The sequence below is a fragment of the Haemaphysalis longicornis genome, unplaced genomic scaffold (assembly GCF_048455015.1).
Source record: "Haemaphysalis longicornis isolate Haplotype H1 unplaced genomic scaffold, Haemaphysalis longicornis Haplotype H1 scaffold_1, whole genome shotgun sequence".
NCBI classification, from domain to species: domain Eukaryota; kingdom Metazoa; phylum Arthropoda; class Arachnida; order Ixodida; family Ixodidae; genus Haemaphysalis; species Haemaphysalis longicornis.
This window is the reverse complement of record NW_027526203.1, coordinates 358,013,258-358,031,556: the sequence shown is the minus strand read 5'-3', so window position 1 is coordinate 358,031,556 and position 18,299 is coordinate 358,013,258.

Here is an 18,299-nt window from a genome sequence, read left to right as displayed (position 1 = left end):
GGGCTCTATCACTTTTATTCATCTGCTGAATGGTCTAGTGTTTTTGATGTCAATGATGTTGACGAACAGGTTCGACGATTAGATTTTCAATCATTCACCTCCTTGCAGCAGTTCTGCCACATAGAAAACTTCTGTGGTAATGTCCTAGATGTGTGCTTCTCGAACTTGAAAAACGTAGAAGTGTGTGCCTCCGAAATATCTCTTGTACACCCCGACAAGTTTCACCCCCCTCTTATTGTCTCTGTCTCTGTCGCTGCCCAGCATTGCTATGGTGGTGTTGACGATTGTGCAGTCCCGCGATATGCTTTCAAGCGTGGAGATTATGTTGGGCTCTATCACTTTTATTCATCTGCTGAATGGTCTAGTGTTTTTGATGTCAATGATGTTGACGAACAGGTTCGACGATTAGATTTTCAATCATTCACCTCCTTGCAGCAGTTCTGCCACATAGAAAACTTCTGTGGTAATGTCCTAGATGTGTGCTTCTCGAACTTTAAAAACGTAGAAGTGTGTGCCTCCGAAATATCTCTTGTACACCCCGACAAGTTTCACCCCCCTCTTATTGTTTCTGTCTCTGTCGCTGCCCAGCATTGCTATGGTGGTGTTGACGATTTTGCAGTCCCGCGATATGCTTTCAAGCGTGGAGATTATGTTGGGCTCTATCACTTTTATTCATCTGCTGAATGGTCTAGTGTTTTTGATGTCAATGATGTTGACGAACAGGTTCGACGATTAGATTTTCAATCATTCACCTCCTTGCAGCAGTTCTGCCACATAGAAAACTTCTGTGGTAATGTCCTAGATGTGTGCTTCTCGAACTTGAAAAACGTAGAAGTGTGTGCCTCCGAAATATCTCTTGTACACCCCGACAAGTTTCACCCCCCTCTTATTGTCTCTGTCTCTGTCGCTGCCCAGCATTGCTATGGTGGTGTTGACGATTGTGCAGTCCCGCGATATGCTTTCAAGCGTGGAGATTATGTTGGGCTCTATCACTTTTATTCATCTGCTGAATGGTCTAGTGTTTTTGATGTCAATGATGTTGACGAACAGGTTCGACGTTTTACCGAAATTGTCAGGAGTGGCATGGAAAAGTACATCCCTTGTTATATGCCTGTTCATTCCAAATTTCCCCATTGGTTCTCTAAAGAACTTCGAAGTTCGCTTAAACTTAAGGACAGCGCCCACAAAAAGGCCAAGCGCTCTGGGCTTGACAACTGGAAAGCGGAGTTTAGTCGGTATCGCTCACTTTGTAAAAGCCTCTACCGGCGTGACCACCAGCTGTATATAGAGTCGTTAGAGGCTTCTGCGTCTCAGAAACCGGCTGACTTCTGGAGGTATGTACGCGGCCGTTCTAAGGCGTCTAAAGAACACATTAGCCTGCTTAATTCCGATGGGGAACAGGTTGAGGATGTCGCCACTAGCTTTGCTCAGTACTTTCATTCTGTCTTTCAACTGCCAGATGGTCACGACGAACGCCTATCGTTTAATAATATGTCTAATTTTAGTACACTTATGTTCGATGAAAAACTTGTCAATGATAGCCTTAAACGGATGAAACCGTCATTTTCCTGTGGTGCAGATGGAATTCCAGCAGCCCTCATGAAGGTTTACGGCAACATTTTTGTGCCTGTCTTAACTTCCATTTATAATAACTGTTTACTTTTCGGCAAATTTCCTCGTGCATGGAAGATTGCTCGAATTTTTCCAATATTTAAGTCTGGTGATAAGTCAGCCGTTACCAACTATCGCCCAATCTCACTCCTTTGTGTCGCCTCAAAACTCTTTGAGTCAGCTCTGCACAACGTTCTTGCTGCCTGCGTCAAGAACGTTCTGATACCAAATCAGCACGGCTTTTTCTCGGGTCGATCGACGGTTACAAATCTTGCAAGCTTCATGACTCATGCTTCGGCGGCAGTTTGTGAAAACGGCCAGTTGGATGTTATCTATTTTGACCTCAGTAAGGCGTTTGATGTAGTGATCCATAAATTATTAATTAACAAGCTTACTATGTCCGGTGTTGATGCAAGCCTTGTTGCCTTGTTGTCCAACTATCTCCTTGACCGGTCCTTTTACGTAGATGTAAACTTCAAAAGGTCTAGTGTTTACACTGCAACGAGTGGTGTACCTCAGGGTTCTGTGCTGGGTCCACTATTGTTTTCTATCTTTATCAATGATGTGTCAACAGTGTTAACAAAATCTTCATTTCTTCTCTATGCTGATGATGTAAAACTATTTAGGCACATTAGCAGTTTTCAGGACTGCTGTGCCTTGCAGAGGGATGTGTCGGAATTATCGGTCTGGTGCAGCAAAAACTGTCTAATTTTAAATCCAGCTAAAACAAAGGTTGTCACGTACAGCCGGAAAACCCATCGTCTACTGTTTTCCTACAGTATAGAGGGAGCTCCTTTGCAAAGGGTTGAGGAGATAAGGGACCTCGGAGTTCTTTTCGACAGTACCCTCTCTTTTTCTTCTCATATTAAGCTCATCACCCGGCGAGCGCTCCGAAGTCTTGGAAATGTGTGTCGGATTACAAAGGAATTCTCTTCTCCAGATCCATTTCTAATGCTATACAATGCAATATGTATCCCCCAGTTAGAATATGCTTCTGTTGCCTGGAACGGCATCTCCAAATCTAGTAGTGAATTAATAGAACGTGTGCAGAAGAAGTTTTTATCCATATTTAAGCACCGTCATCACAATCACAGTCCGGGTCCTGATTCTGACTTACCCATAGTTCCTTCCATTCCTTCGTTGACCTGCAGACGTATGCGTGCAGACCTTACATTTCTTCACAAAGTTGTTCATGGTGACCTTTCTTGCGCGGACCTGCTTAACTGTTTAGAGTTTAGTGTTCCACAGAGGCCCACCAGGTCGCATCGCCCTTTCTTGACCACTGCGCGCAACTCCAATCATTCTCCAGTGCGCAGAATACAGAATTGCTACAACCGCTTCTCTGAACGCCTTGACATCTTTCAAAGCTCCTTTACAATTTACCGTACTGCGCTGTTGAACACGGTATGTTAAACATCTATGATATCTCTGTCGTTCGTTTTTCTTTTTTTTCTTTTTTTTTTATTGCTGAAATTTGGTTTCTCTGCGGTTCTGTTTAACCAATATAGTTGCCTGTTTTCGAAACTGTTTACTTATCATGCTTGTCTTATCATTTGTCTCTATACTCTTGTCATTGTTTTTGTCGTCTTACTGTCAAACTTTGTTCTCCGCTTGTTGTGTATTCATTACAATAAGCTGAGCCACAAAGGCATCTTCTTTTTTCTTTTTTACCTGTACCCAGGCTCCGCCTGTGCTTTATTTTTGTAATTTTCGCTACTTCAATATGTGTGTGTCTTGTCGCTTGTTTGTTTCTTGCAATGTGTTTCTTGTATTTTGTTTTCATATAACTATCCGTGCGCCAGCACTCAGGCCTCTGGCTGTTCCTGGGCACGTAAATAAACATGATTGATTGATTGATTGATTGATTGATTGATCATCTTGCTTGTTTGTTTTTCACTTTTCCTGATTTTGTGTTGCTTGAATTTCTGTCGGTTTAAGTGTCAGTGCTTGTAACGCTGAACTTCGTTTTTCCATTTTGAAACTTCCTGACATTTTGTTACAAAACCTTTGTTTTATGTGTATAATCTATCTCCGTCATGTGCATTGAGTATTTGCTTGTGTATTTTCAATTTTTCACGTGCCTTCAACGTTTTGCTGGCCGGGTGTCATGGCTTCTAACACTAGGCTTCCTTTTTTTTTTTGCTGTTTTGCTGTTTTGCTTTCTGGGATCTCTGTAACTATTTTTATCTTATTTTTTCTTTCATATATACGGTTTTCTGTGTTGTGTTGTCTTGATTTTAGTTTGTTTTTATGAATGCTTGTATATGGTGTACCAGTACCAAGACCCTAGGGTTGTTCCTGGGCACCAAAAATAAAGGTTGATTGATTGATTGATTGATTGATCGATTATTATTATTATTATTATTATTATTATTATTATTATTATTATTATTATTATTATTATTATTATTATTATTATTATTATTTTATTTTTTACCTGTACCCAGGCTCCGCCTGTGCTTTATTTCTGTCATTTTCACTACTTCAATTTGTGTGTGTCTTGTCGCTTGTTTGTTTCTTGCTATATGTTTCTTGTATTTTGTTTTCATGTAACACCCGCCGCGGTGGCTCAGTGGCTAAGGCGTTGCGCTGCTGAGCACGAGGTCGCGGGTTCGATTCCCGGCCGCTTTTCTGATGGAGGCGAAAAGCAAAAACGCCCGTGTGTACGAGATTTCGGCGCACGTTAAAGATCCCCAGGTGGTCAAAATTAATCCGGAGCCCTCCACTACGGCGCGCCTCATCGCCTGCGTTGCGTCGGCGCGTTAAACCCTACAATCAATCAATGTTTTCATGTAACTACCCGTGCGCCAGCACTCAGGCCTCTGGCTGCTCCTGGGCACGTAAATAAACATGATTGATTGATTATTATTATTATTATTTTACCTGTACCCAGACTCCGCCTGTGCTTTATTTCTGTCATTTTCACTACTTCAATTTCTGTGTGTCTTGTCGCTTGTTTGTTTCTTGCTATATGTTTCTTGTATTTTGTTTTCATGTAACTACCCGTGCGCCAGCACTCAGGCCTCTGGCTGTTCCTCTGCACGTAAATAAACATGATTGACTGATTGATTGATTGATTGATTGATTGATTGATTGATTGATTGCTTGATTGATTGATTGATTGATTGATTGATTGATTGATTGATTGATTGATTGATTGATTGATTGATTGATTGATTGATTGATTGATTGATTGATTGATTGATTGTTAGAGCGTCCGAAGCGGTTCATCATAGGAGGCAGCTTGATACTGTGTACTTCGACCTGAGCAAGGCTTTTGATGTGGTCAGTCACCCATTGTTAATTTCTAAACTGTCACTCCTGAACATAGATAATTCGATTCTTGACCTCCTAATTAGTTGCTTGCGTGGGCGGACCTGGTACGTAAATGTTAACGGCCAGAAATCCTATCGTTACTGCGTTTCAAGTAGTGTGCCACAGGGGTCTGTTCTAGGCCCTCTTTTGTTTTCTTTATTTGTCAATGATGTTTCAGCTGCTATAAGGCATTCTTCTTTTTTACTTTATGCTGATGACATCAAGATTTTTAGGGAAGTTTCGTCTCTTAGTGACTGCGGGCATTTGCAAAGAGACGCGGATGCATTTACACTCTGGTGTAAAGAGAACGAACTGATAGTGAACGCCGCGAAAACCAAAGTGTTGTCATACACATGTAAAACAGACTGCCTGCTTTATCACTACTCAGTTCACGATGTTACTTTGCCTCAAATCTCGACGATAACTGATCTTGGCGTGCTCTTTGATAACCAGCTGACTTTTACGCCGCACGTTCGATTCATCAAACAGCGAGCTCTCCGCCGCTTGGGCATGGTCTGCCGGATGTCTAAAGAATTCCGTAGTGCAAAGTCCTTCCTGAAACTGTACTCCACTGTCTGTCGTCCCGTGATGGAATATGCCTTGGTTGTCTGGAATGGTACATGCAAATCTAACAGAAGGGCCATTGATAAAGTGCAGAATAAGCTGCTGTCCATACTTAGACATCGCTTCACTCACAAGTATCACCGTCTTGACTCTGGACTACGGTACTTGCAAGTGCTGCCTGAGCTAAAGGCTAGGCGCGATACAGCTGACCTCTTATTTCTTTTTAAGCTCATACATGGACAAATTAGCAGTGCGATCCTGCTTTCGGAGCTCCAGCTAACAGTGCCTATTAAAACCACAAGAAAATGTCATCCTTTTCGTACTCTCAGCTCCTGTAACCGACATTGCCCGCTGTTCAGGCTGCAGAGCACGTGTAACTTCTACTCTGCAGACGTAGATATTTTTATAGCTCCCTCAATCAGTTCAGTTCAGACACTTCCAGAATTCTCATTCGCTAATATGCTCCCTCTTATTCTCTTACATGGAACTATATGGAATATTTCTTTGCTCCGTCATACTGAATGGATCTTGTTATAGTTATAGTAACTTCTTTTTACCTGCTTGCCTTACTGTATAGAGAGTATGCTGTTTATATGACTCTTTTGTTGTTTTCCATTTTATGGATTGCTGTTATAAGGTTACACGATTATCTGTAGTGTGCAGATGTTCTGTTTGATTGGTACGATGTAATTACCAATTCTGTTGTATCCTGTCAGTTTTGTTTGTGTTCATTGCATGTAGTGTATACGCTATCAACGTTTTGTAGTGGTTTGTACGGTCTACTTTGTAATATACATTCTAAAAGTTATTTTTTTTCTACTCTTTTATTTTATACGCTGTCAAAGTGTTTTTTTCCTTTCACTTTTTGTTTTCCTTTTTTTTACCTGTATCCATCTGTGTACCAGCACCAAGGCCTCACGGCTGTTGCTGGGCACAATAAATATACATGATTGATTGATTATTATTATTATTATTATTATTATTATTATTATTATTATTATTATTATTATTTGTTTTTATGAATGCTTGTATATGGTGTACCAGTACCAAGACCCTAGGGTTGTTCCTGGGCACCAAAAATAAAGGTTGATTGATTGATTGATTGATTATTATTATTATTATTATTATTACTGCTGAGAAGAAGCGTCGAAGCCGGGCATGTGTAGGTGCATCGGACACATGTGGACTGGTCGTCGTTCCGCAGCCGAAGCGCCCCAAAGCAATGTTCGTTTCAAAGCTTTCTCCGTCCACGACCTCTATTAGTCTTAATGCCCATCTGACAACCTTAGGTGTCTCGCCCTTGAACTGCCGACGACTGAAGACTAAATATGACACGTACGCATCCTTTTATATTTCCGTCAGTGAAGAGCTTTTCGAGCGCTTGAATGACCCCGCTGTTTGGCCGAAAGACTGCCTCTTTAAAGGGAAGGTGAAGCGGTTTTAGAATTAAAAGAAAAGTTGACTAGCAGCAAGTACACATTGAATAGTTCATGTGTACGAAATATTTTCGCAATACATGCAATAGAAGCGGCGCAATGAGCAAACAAAAGTGGCCCGATGCCCCGCCCCCATCTCGCCGCGCGATGCCGGAAGACCGAAGAGCGCGGGCGAAAACCGGCTGAAAAACGTCATATCTGGACTTCCGGCCGGATCGGCCGCCTCGGCCATGCTCTTTTCGCCGTGTTTCCTTGTGAATGATACTTGTTGTTGTTGTGGTTGATAGCACTCATTTGTACAATTTTCGTGTTCAAAAAGTATGCACGAACACCAAACGAGGCATTCGTTATAATGCCGTATTCCTAAGCAGAATAATGCCACGCAGCCGAGGTGGCTGTGCTTGATGACAGAGAATATACTACACTACGTTAAATACTTTGTAAACCGCTCCAATGCGTTTTTTTTTTTTTTTTTTTTTGATGCGACGGACGTGAATGTTCACATTAGATCCTAGATTTAGGAAGGATGGAGAATACTGCTGTACTTTGGCCGGGGATGTTTCGTTCCATTCCAGAAACCAAGTCACATTTGTTCAGGAAATACTTGTTTCGTTAAACGCGTCGGTTTTCTTTCCCTATGGGCTCAGGACAGTGTTCAAAAAAACAATTTTTTGGCGAAACTAAAACAAGGGGCCAATCCTGATAGAAGTTCTCTCCCGGCTAAGAGGTAAACAGTATTCCTACAAAGTAAAAGAACCAAGACAACCAGATTACTTATTTTGCAAGTATACATGTCACGATAAGGTGATGTTTGTCTGGAATTAAAAAAAAAACACCACTCCGAACCACCACCGTGCCATAATTTGTATTGACTGCGGGGGCCTAATTTTTTGCCCAAGATTCCGTGTGGCTGCATATTATAACCTGGCAAGCACTTGTTGTCACTGAACCTCAAGTGTGCTCCAGTGATAGTCGGTGATATATATAATGATGATACTAAAAAAAATTAGGAGCGAAGAGTAAATATACGGCCTCGGTCCGACTAGCGCGGTAAATGCTTAAATCTAGAAATGCTGAAACAGGCCAACGATTCATTTCACAAACGTTTGCTGATTGTTACCTAAAGTAACGTAACTACAACGTAACTGCCTTGTCCGACTGGTCTGTTAATTATAACGAGGTGGCCGTAATATTGTAGCAGAATGCGCAACGCACAAGCGAAAATCAAGCCCTACTACAGCCAATAATGCTGAGCAGGCACTAGTATGCTGCATTGTTTTCAGAATAAATGCATGTGAAGCAGTAAGACGCCACTCATCGAAGTGCAGCTAGCAATCGCGGAGGCGCCGTAGCGCCGCTGCCGAAATGGCGCGCGCGTGTGGGTCTGTGTACGGGGATGAGTAACGGGGCTGGGGTGGGCGACAACGAACAAAGGAAATTCGGAAGCAGAGTCTGCTTGTTGGTTTATGCGTGTACCGGCAAGATGTGTCTCGCATATACGTTTACAGCGCATGAACGCTATTTTTTCGCGCAGTGCACGTACGTGCTTTTCGCTGGTAGATTGTTTATAAAACCCCCATTAATCTTCGGCATAAATGGTTTTGTGTATAATAAGAAACAGTTAAGGCAGTACCTAATATTAACATAAGGTATAAAATTCCCCTATGCTGGTTGCCTAATTCAAAAATATTTTGATGGAACCCACTAGTCGACGTCACAGTCACTGCTTTGGGGTTCTCTGTCGTGTAAAGCAAATTTAAGCTCTAAGATAATTGAACCAACAGCACGGGAAATTATAAAACAAACTTCCAGTCATGTGCGAAAATTAAAATGCAAGCTAAATTGCCGCAAAGGCAACCGTGCGATCGTTCTCAATGCTTCCGACAACCCGCGCGGCCGAAGGGTGTCCTCCTTTGTCGTCATGACGGGCGCAACCAATCAGGGGCGTCAAAAGACGAAAAGCGCGCGTCTTTCAAACGGGGCCGCGCTTTTTGCAAGATAAATGCCACTTGGACTCATGTACGATAAATTTCAATGTGATATTCGGAATCAGCGCGCAAGAAACTATATAACTGTTAATCTAACTCAAATTTTTTGGAAAGCGCTTCAGCTTCCCTTTAAGGAGTTTCGAGGCATGTTTCGCGAAGGCATGCTTCACAGCTCTGAGCGCAACACATCAGAAAAAGAATAATGACTAGTTTAGATGTTTTTTATCAGAATATGCGAGGTCTTCGAACTAAGGCGACTGAATTTTTTGGTAATGTTCTGGCATCTTGCTTTCCGTTAATAGCTATATCTGAAACTTGGTTGTGCCCTGATATTCTATCCAGTGATTATTTTCCTCAAAATTACCATGTATATCGTAATGATCATGCCTTAACGGGATGCAAACAAAAGGGGGGCGGGGTACTTCTCGCAGTTAACAAATCTCTCCCGTGTGTGCTACGTAGCGATATTGAAAACGCAGGTGAGTCTTTATGGGTCGAAATTCATATCTCTAAAACTGAAAAACTTCTAGTTGGTGTTTTTTACGTTCCTCCTGATGTAGTTCCTGACGCGTTCAATAAGTTAGTCTCCTCCATTGAACAGGTGCTCACTACTCATTGCGACCTCAAGGTCCTCCTCCTTGGAGATTTTAACGCTCCTGGCGTTCAGTGGAGCCACCTCACCTGTTCCCACTACAACCACCACTTTCAACAGAAGGGTAATAGGTTACTAGATTTTTCGTCTTTCACTTCCATGGCACAGCGTAATCACATAAAAAACTGCAGTGGAGACATTCTGGACCTGTGCTTTTCAAACTTCGATGGTGTTAGTGTGTCGCGTTCTGATTGTGCTTTAGTAATACCCGACAAATATCATCCTCCTCTTTCTATTTCCTGTTGCCTTCCTACAATACTCCACCGTTCTGTAATTTCAAGCAATGCGCAACCTCGCTACGCTTTCGCCCGGGGAGATTACGTTGGGCTGTATGGCTACTTTTCTGCTGACCCTTGGTCAACAGTCATTGACCTCTCTGATGTCAATGAACAAGTTGACCGTTTTACTGAGATTGTGCTTTTGGGTATGAAGAAATACATCCCGCAATATTTACCAAAGAAGTTCAAGTTCCTACACTGGTTTTCTTCTGAATTGCGGGATGCCCTGAAACTCAAACAACGTGCGCACAGAAATGTGAAGTGCTCTGGTGCGAATCAGTTCGCTCAGGAGTTCCGGCGCCTACGTGCCCTATGCAAAATATTGCACAAGCGTGATCATGCTTTGTACCTGGCGTCAGTTGAAGCTAAAGCAACTCATCAGCCGGGTGCCTTCTGGAAATACATTCATTCTAGATCTAGTACAACGAAAGAATCTATTGGTCTTCTGGATTCCAACGGCGATGAGGTTGCAGATGCGGCCGACTGCTTTGCTCGTCAGTTTTCTTCTTTGTTTGGGCTTAGCGGTGGTAGTGATGACGGCAGCGTCTCTTGTCACCAGGTCGGTAACTCCGCTTGTTTCCAATTGGATGAGAACATCGTGCGGACCAGCATCAAGCGGCTAAAGCCCTCGTTGTCTTCTGGGCCAGATGGTATTCCTGCTGCAATTCTAAAAACGTATGCAAATATATTCGTTCCTGTGTTCACCTCAATATTTAATAACTGTCTCCGGTCTGGCACGTACCCTCGCTCACGGAAAATGTCTCGTGTATTCCCTGTTTTCAAGTCAGGCCCAAAAACTGACCCCATGAACTATAGGCCAGTGTCGCTCCTTTGTTCTGCCTCTAAAATATTCGAGTTATCTCTTCATGCGGTCTTGTCTTTTTCACTTAAACACGTCCTCATTCCTAATCAACATGGCTTCATGCGTGGTCGCTCAACTTCCACAAACCTCGCATGCTTCATGGAGCAGGCTGTCCCAGCAGTCGTTGGTAGAAGCCAGCTTGATGCGGTCTACTGTGGCATGAGCAAGGCCTTTGATGTAGTCAACCACTCGTTATTGCTTGCCAAGCTCATTCTGTTAGATGTTCACGCTTCTTTAGTGGGTCTTATACGTTGCTATCTCCAGGAGCGATATTGCTATGTAAGTGTTAACGGTCAAACATCATTTAGATACAAAGCAACAAGTGGTGTACCCCAGGGCTCCGTTCTGGGCCCCCTTCTTTTTTTCCATTTTCATTAACGATGTTGCTTCTGCCATTTAAAATTCATCTTTTTGTTGTATGCTGATGATATGAAAATCTTCAGAGAAGTGCGTAATGTTCAGGACTGTAATTCTCTTCAGGCTGATATCGTGTCATTCCATCGTTGGTGCACCAAAAACGACTTAATTTTGAACCCCTCAAAAACTAAAGTTGTTTCCTATAGTAGGAAAACTCAACAGCTGCAATACTCCTATAAAATAGCAAGCACTGCACTGCCGAGGGTGACCGAAATTCGGGACTTGGGAGTGCTATTTGATTCTTCTCTGACTTTCTCTTCCCACGTTACACAAATTACCGGACGCTCTCTTCGATGTCTGGGTGCTGTTTGCAGGTATTCTTCTAGAGAGTTTAAAAGTCATCTTCCTTTCTTAAAGTTGTATTCAGCTCTCTGCTTACCTCTTCTCGAATACGGTTCTGTTATTTGGAATGGAACTTGCAAGTCCAATAGTGACCGCATCGAAAGGGTTCAAAATAAGTTCCTCTCTATCTTTAGGCACCATTTCCGTCATGTACGAGAAGACGCAAACGGCAGCATGTCTTGTCTCAAAAGTATTCCTTCCCTTTGGTGTCGACGAATGAGAGCAGACATTATCTTCCTTTATAAACTTCTTCATGGTGATATTTTGTGTGATGACTTGGTTGCACTTATCAATGTCAACTTGCCGAACAAACTTTTCCGAAGATTTCGAACTTTCAGAACAGATGCTTTAAGTAAACGATGCTCGTCCATCTGCAGAATACAATGTGCATATAATGAATATTCCGATCGTCTTGATATATTCCAGAGCTCTTTGTCTTTGTTCTCTAATGAATTGAAAACTGTTGTAGCTTAAGTGCCTTTATGTCATTTATGTGCCGTATTTCTGTTCCGTATTTATTTTATGCAAATCATCATCTTGCTTGTTTGTTTTTCACTTTTCCTGATTTTGTGTTGCTTGAATTTCTGTCGGTTTAGGTGTCAGTGCTTGTAACGCTGAACTTCGTTTTTCCATTTTGAAACTTCCTAACATTTTGTTACAAAACCTTTGTTTTATGTGTATAATCTATCTCCGTCATGTTCATTGAGTATTTGCTTGTGTATTTTCAATTTTTCACGTGCCCTCAACGTTTTGCTGGCCTGGTGTCATGGCTTCTAACACTAGGCTTCCTTTTTTTATGCTGTTTTGCTTTCTGGGATCTCTGTAACTATTTTTACTTTATTGTTTCTTTCATATATATGGTTTTCTGTGTTGTGTTGTCTTGATTTTAGTTTGTTTTTATGAATGCTTGTATATGGTGTACCAGTACCAAGACCCTAGGGTTGTTCCTGGGCACCAAAAATAAAGGTTGATTGATTGATTGATTGATTATTATTATTATATTATTATTATTATTATTATTAAACAACGGGGCGGTGGTGTGCTTATTGCCCTACATGACTCCATCAAGTGTAAACGCCGCCTTGACCTTGAATTAGAGAGTGAGTGTATTTGGTTAGAGGTGTTTTGTGATCGGGGTGAACGGCTCTTAGTGTGTACATACTACATTTCCCCTGAGACACATGCCAGTGAGTTCAGAAATATCCTTAACACAATCGAAACTACAGTAATATCTCACAGTGATCACCATTTCCTTGTCACTGGGGACTTTAACGCACCGGGGATTTCTTGAGAGACTCAGCGGGTCAGTCAGGCGTCTCAACCAATATCTCCGAAGTGTGACTTTCTATTGGATTTTATTTCCTTTACTTCCTTGCAGCAGTGCAACCTCATTAGGAATTCATGTGGGAACGTCTTAGATTTGTGTCTGACTAGCTTGGAAGCTGTCGTCGTCTCGCGCAGTGATACTAACCTTGTAAAACCGGACAAGTTTCATCCGTCATTACATATTTCATTGCCTAACGTATCTCTCCTTCATTACAGTCCCCCTGTTTGCACACCAGGAAGCAGTAGTTACGACTTTGCTCGTGGTGACTACATTGGTTTATTTCACTTTCTTAGTAACACTGATTGGTCACCAATAGCTAACCTCAACGACGTTGATGAACAGACCGATTTTTTTTGTTCCCCGAAAATTTGAAAAGAAAGGCAATTTTCCGCGTTGGTTTTCTGCTGAACTTAAACGAGCTTTGGGGAGGAAAAATCGAGCGCACAAGCAAGCTAAGAAAACGGGGCAGGAAAGGTGGCAGAATGAGTTTCGTCAACTCAGATCTCTTTGTAAATGTCTGGTTAGGCGCGATAGGTCGAATTACATTGCCGCGGTTGAGGCTGATGCAACACGCAATGCAAAAGCTTTCTGGGGCCACGTCCGTTCTCAAACATGTAAAAATTCACCTGGGAACATTAACCTCATCGATGAACCAGGAGAGAGCATATCGGACGTTGCCAATGCCTTTGCGCGACAATTCCGTTCCACTTATGGCAACAACAGTGCAGCTTGCCCCCCTCCACAATCTCTAGGTTACTGTAAAAACTCAGAAGTGTTGGTTTCGGAAAGTCTCGTTTTGAAAGCTCTGAAACAATTGAAATCGTCATTTTCATGCGGCCCTGACGGCATTCCTTCTGCCGTACTGAAAGCGTTTGGTGATACCCTAGTTCCAGTATTGACGTGTATATTTCAAACTTCTCTCAAGTCTGGCAAGTTCCCCGCTCGATGGAAGAATGCAAGGGTTGTTCCTGTATTTAAGACAGGTTCAAAATTGGACCCCACGAACTACCGACCGATATCTATGCTATGTGCTGCTTCTAAATTGTTTGAGTCAATACTGCATAAACTACTCACATTCAGTATAAATACCACATTAATACCTGAACAGCATGGTTTTTTCGCGGGCCGATCGACCACTACCAATCTCGTCAACTTCATGCTGCATGCTTCGGAAGCTGTGCAAGGGAGAGGTCAACCTGATGTAGTCTACTTTGGTTTAAGCAAGGCTTTTGATGTCGTCTGCCACGAGCTCTTAGCCAAAAAACTATCTGAGCTTGATATACAACCATCCCTGATATCTCTTATATGCAATTATCTATGTGATAGGTCATGTTTCGTGCATGTAAATGGACAGTCTTCTCTTTCCTATGAGGTCACCAGTGGTGTCCCTCAGGGCTCAGTGCTCGGGCCACTTCTCTTCTCAATCTTTATAAATGATGTCGCGACAATATTTAATGATTGTAATTTTCTTTTATATGCCGACGATGTAAAAATATTTAAATCTGTTTCCAACTCTGCCAGCTGTTCCGCTCTCCAGAGAGCAATCTCGCCCTTCTCGCATTGGTGCTCATGCAACAAACTCCTCATTAATACATCTAAAACTAAGGTAATGACATACACAAGAAAGACTGACAACATCTTGTTTCCCTATAACATCAACGGTGAATTACTCCCACGTGTGGTAGAGGTTAATGACCTGGGCGTCACTTTCGACAGTAAACTGAGCTTCTCTCCACATATTCAGGTAATTACTCGTAGAGCTCTTCGATCGCTTGGCGTTGTCTGTCGCGTGTCCAAGGAGTTCAAGGAGCCGCTTTCTCTTCTCAAGCTCTACACAACTATATGTCGTCCTCAGCTTGAATATGCATCTGTTGTCTGGAACAGCACGAGCAAAACAAACCGTAAGCTTGTAGAAAGGGTCCAAAATAAGTTCATATCTATCTTCAACCATCGCTTTGGCGATAGTAGTAATTATAACCCTGGATCGCCCTCTTCATTGACGCTATCATGCTTAACTTCCAGGCGGAACAAGGCTGATATTCGCTTCCTCTTTAAAATTATGCACGGCATAGTGTCTTGTGGTGAGCTGCTACAACATGTTCGTCTTTATGTGCCGCAAAAGTGGACCAGGAAACATGATACCTTTTGCAACCCCAATTGTCTGCGTGTCTTGTGCCCTGTGTTCCGACTGCAATGCACGTACAATCGGTACTCGGATTACCTTGATATATTTAATGATTGCCCTACTCTGTTTCGCAAACATGTCTGTGAGTTTGTATTGGCGTAACTGCCAACTTCTCTTATTCTGCATTTGTCTTTTATCCTTGAGTTCATGCACTTAAATGACTTTCATTCCGTAACTTCAACATAAGCTATCCTTTCGTTTTTTGCTTGTATTTTGTATTTTATTTTGTATTTGAAAGATATGTACATTATGTTTCGTGTGTCACTGTTTCCGTGCGCCAGCACAAAGGCCCCCCGGCTGTTCCTGGGCACGCAAATAAATGATTTATTGATTGATTGATTGATTGATTGATTGATTGATTGATTGATTGATTGATTGATTGATTGATTGATTGATTGATTGATTGATTGATTGATTATTATTATATCAAACGTGTAGTTTTCTTCGTGCGTAACCACTACTATTCGCGTCTTATTTTTTCTTGCTTCGCGTGATTGATTCATTGATTCATTGATTCATTGATTGATTTATTGTTGCATATTACAGGCCAGCAGCTTCCTCTCCTGTCTCGGCCCGGTTACGGACGGTTGCTCAAAAAGCGAGGTGGAACGTGGGAAGGCAAGAATGATGAAAATTCAGTGATGGCTGCGCACGTGAGAACATCTCGGGAGGCGTTCATTCGCGGCGGCGATTATCAGCATGAGTAGCTACGCTGTCGTGCGCATCGCTCGAAGGGCCGCATATCTGCGGGCTGAAGAAACCGCCCGCTAATCACGACCTCGTTTCACGCAAGTCCCTTCAGCCTGCACGGAGGAATCGATGGTCTGCACCGAGCATATTTCGGCGTGCCAGTCATCTTAGACACTCGAAGGGAAGGGGGCGCGGGCTGCGAACAATGTGAATGAAAGAGAGATAGAGAGAGAGAGAGAGGGAGGGAAGGAAGGAGGGAGGGAGGGAGGACCCTCTCACCGGCCTGCGCATCTCATCACGAGTAGAAGCGAAGCGGGGCCACGCCTTCCAAAGGCGCGCTGCGAAGAAAAAAAGGGGGAAAACAAAGGACATCGCACGTCACGCCAGCGACCGAACCCGCATGAAAACTTCGGCCCTGCAGGCTAGCCTGCATCCATTGCAAGAACAACCTCCCGAAGCCGTTTCTGCAACGTCTTTCGGGTATCCCCCCCTTCTTCCCCCCCCCTCCCCCAACCAAAAACGAGCTTTGTGCCGACGGGCTGACGCTAAACTTGACGATCGAGAAAACAGGCACTCAACGGGACCCTCAACGAACCTGAAAGGAATTTAAGTATATAAGCATTGCGTAAGGAAATGCCCCAATGTCGCCAGGCTATTGGAAAAATATGCACACCTTGGGTAGAATTTATTTGCCTAAAAACTCATTATGCCACCATAAAAAGCGTTGCATGCCTATAACTCGTCCCTTTAAGTGCGTGCACTTACTTAGGCGTTGTGCCGATACGTGAAGGATCGAAACTCCAACTCTCTGCCCCGGATGCTGTACGTCTGAGAAAAGCGAAATGCAAAAGTACCCGTGTGGACGAGATTCCAGTGCAAGTCAAAGAAACCCCTGGTGGTATAAGTGAATCCGTAGACCTCGACTAGGGTACATCATAAGGCCCAGGTGCAGCTCCGGCGCCTCAGGCCACAATTTTCATTTCAAGCATATTTACCGATACATAGTTTGCTCCGTGTAGTACGGGTCTGTGTCCCCCTGTGCAGCCGTCGCATCAGCGTTACAGTATTTCATATGTGACTACTTTCATTTGCTTAGTCTACGGAGGAAGAACTTCTTGATGTAACGAATATCATCGTCCACAGCCCATTCGAGTCCACTCCAGGACGGAGGCCTCTCTCAAAGATTTACAACTACTCCTTTCACAGGCTTTCCCAGTGCATTCTACGCCCCCAAATTTTCGTATTTCGCCCTTCGATAGGATCTTGGGTCTTCCCCTAATTCGTTTGCCGTCTCTAGGTGCCCACTCAGTTAAACGGATGGTCTATCGGTTGTCCGCCATTCGCATCGCACGACCTACCCAATCCCAGTGCTTACGCTTCGAACTAAAATGTCTTCGACCTGAGTTTGTTGCCTAATTTTGCACAAGACAGTTTTCTTATGCGTAAGTGTTAATCATAGCCTTCTTCTTCCCATGGCTCGTTCGCCCGACCTAAGCTTTTCTTTTTCATAATGTATTTCCTAAACACCCCTTCCAGACGAGCTGTGAATAATTTAGGAGAGACTGTCTCATTGTCTGACGCCTTCCCTGGTAGCAAACATTTTTAGTTTTCTCGTGATGCAGTATCGTTCCCATGCATTCTTTGTAGATTCCCTCAAATAGAGCTATGTGGGCTTCCTGTACTCCGTGATCTCTCAAGGATTCCAGCGCAGCGGTGGTGTAACTGCTAGATACAAATACTTTTGTATTCTGCAGATTTTTCGATTACCTGGTCTAGCGCATGAATTTCATTCATTGTTGAGATACCCTACAAAATCCGGCGTGCTCTTTTGGCGGTTGAAAATCCGGGATGTCAGTTGATTTAGACACGGCCGGTCTGGACGCACTCGATCGCTCCTCGCTTCCTCGAGTGCAGAAGGTGGCGTACGCCTTCTTGGAGTCCGTGAATATAGTGCCAGCCCTCGGATGTGTTAGCGCGAGGGCCACGGCAACTTCTTCCGCTTCGACCGATCGGGTCGTGCGGACCGACGCGCAGGTCATCAGGGTGTCTATGGCGGTAACCGCCGCCGTTGGGGTCCTCTTCCAGCTGGCGGGCCAGCGCCCTGGCCCTTGCGGACCACCTCCCTTCGTTCTTCCCTGGCTGCATGTGCCTGGGAAGGGGCTTGGTTTTTACGACGGCCGTCCACTCGCGAGGTAACATCTCGGTGTCCAGTTGCAGTTCGATGCTCCATCCCACCTTGCGCAGGACGGCCCGTCTGTGTTCGGCCTGACTCAGTCTCATCCTTAGGTTAGGGAAGTGGGCCTCCACCATTTCGTCCACCGTGTTGTGCCTACCCATGCCCAGCAGTTCCGGTGTGGACGAGTGGACGGGCGCTCCTACGGTGAGCTTGGTCGCCTTTCTGACCACCGTGTCCAGGGACAACTTCCAAAAGGGGAGGCTGTCCCCCGCGGCACGTGAAATACTGTCCAAGTGAAGGCCCTCGAGGTGAGCCTTAGAGCTCGCGTGCGTGCCGGCTCACTCGAAGGTGGAAGGAAACGAACTCGCCGACCACCACGCCTGAGAGTTGTCCGTCCGGGCCGACGACGAGCCGGCGCTGCTGCGACCCGTCATGAGCTACAGAGAAATAACCGAA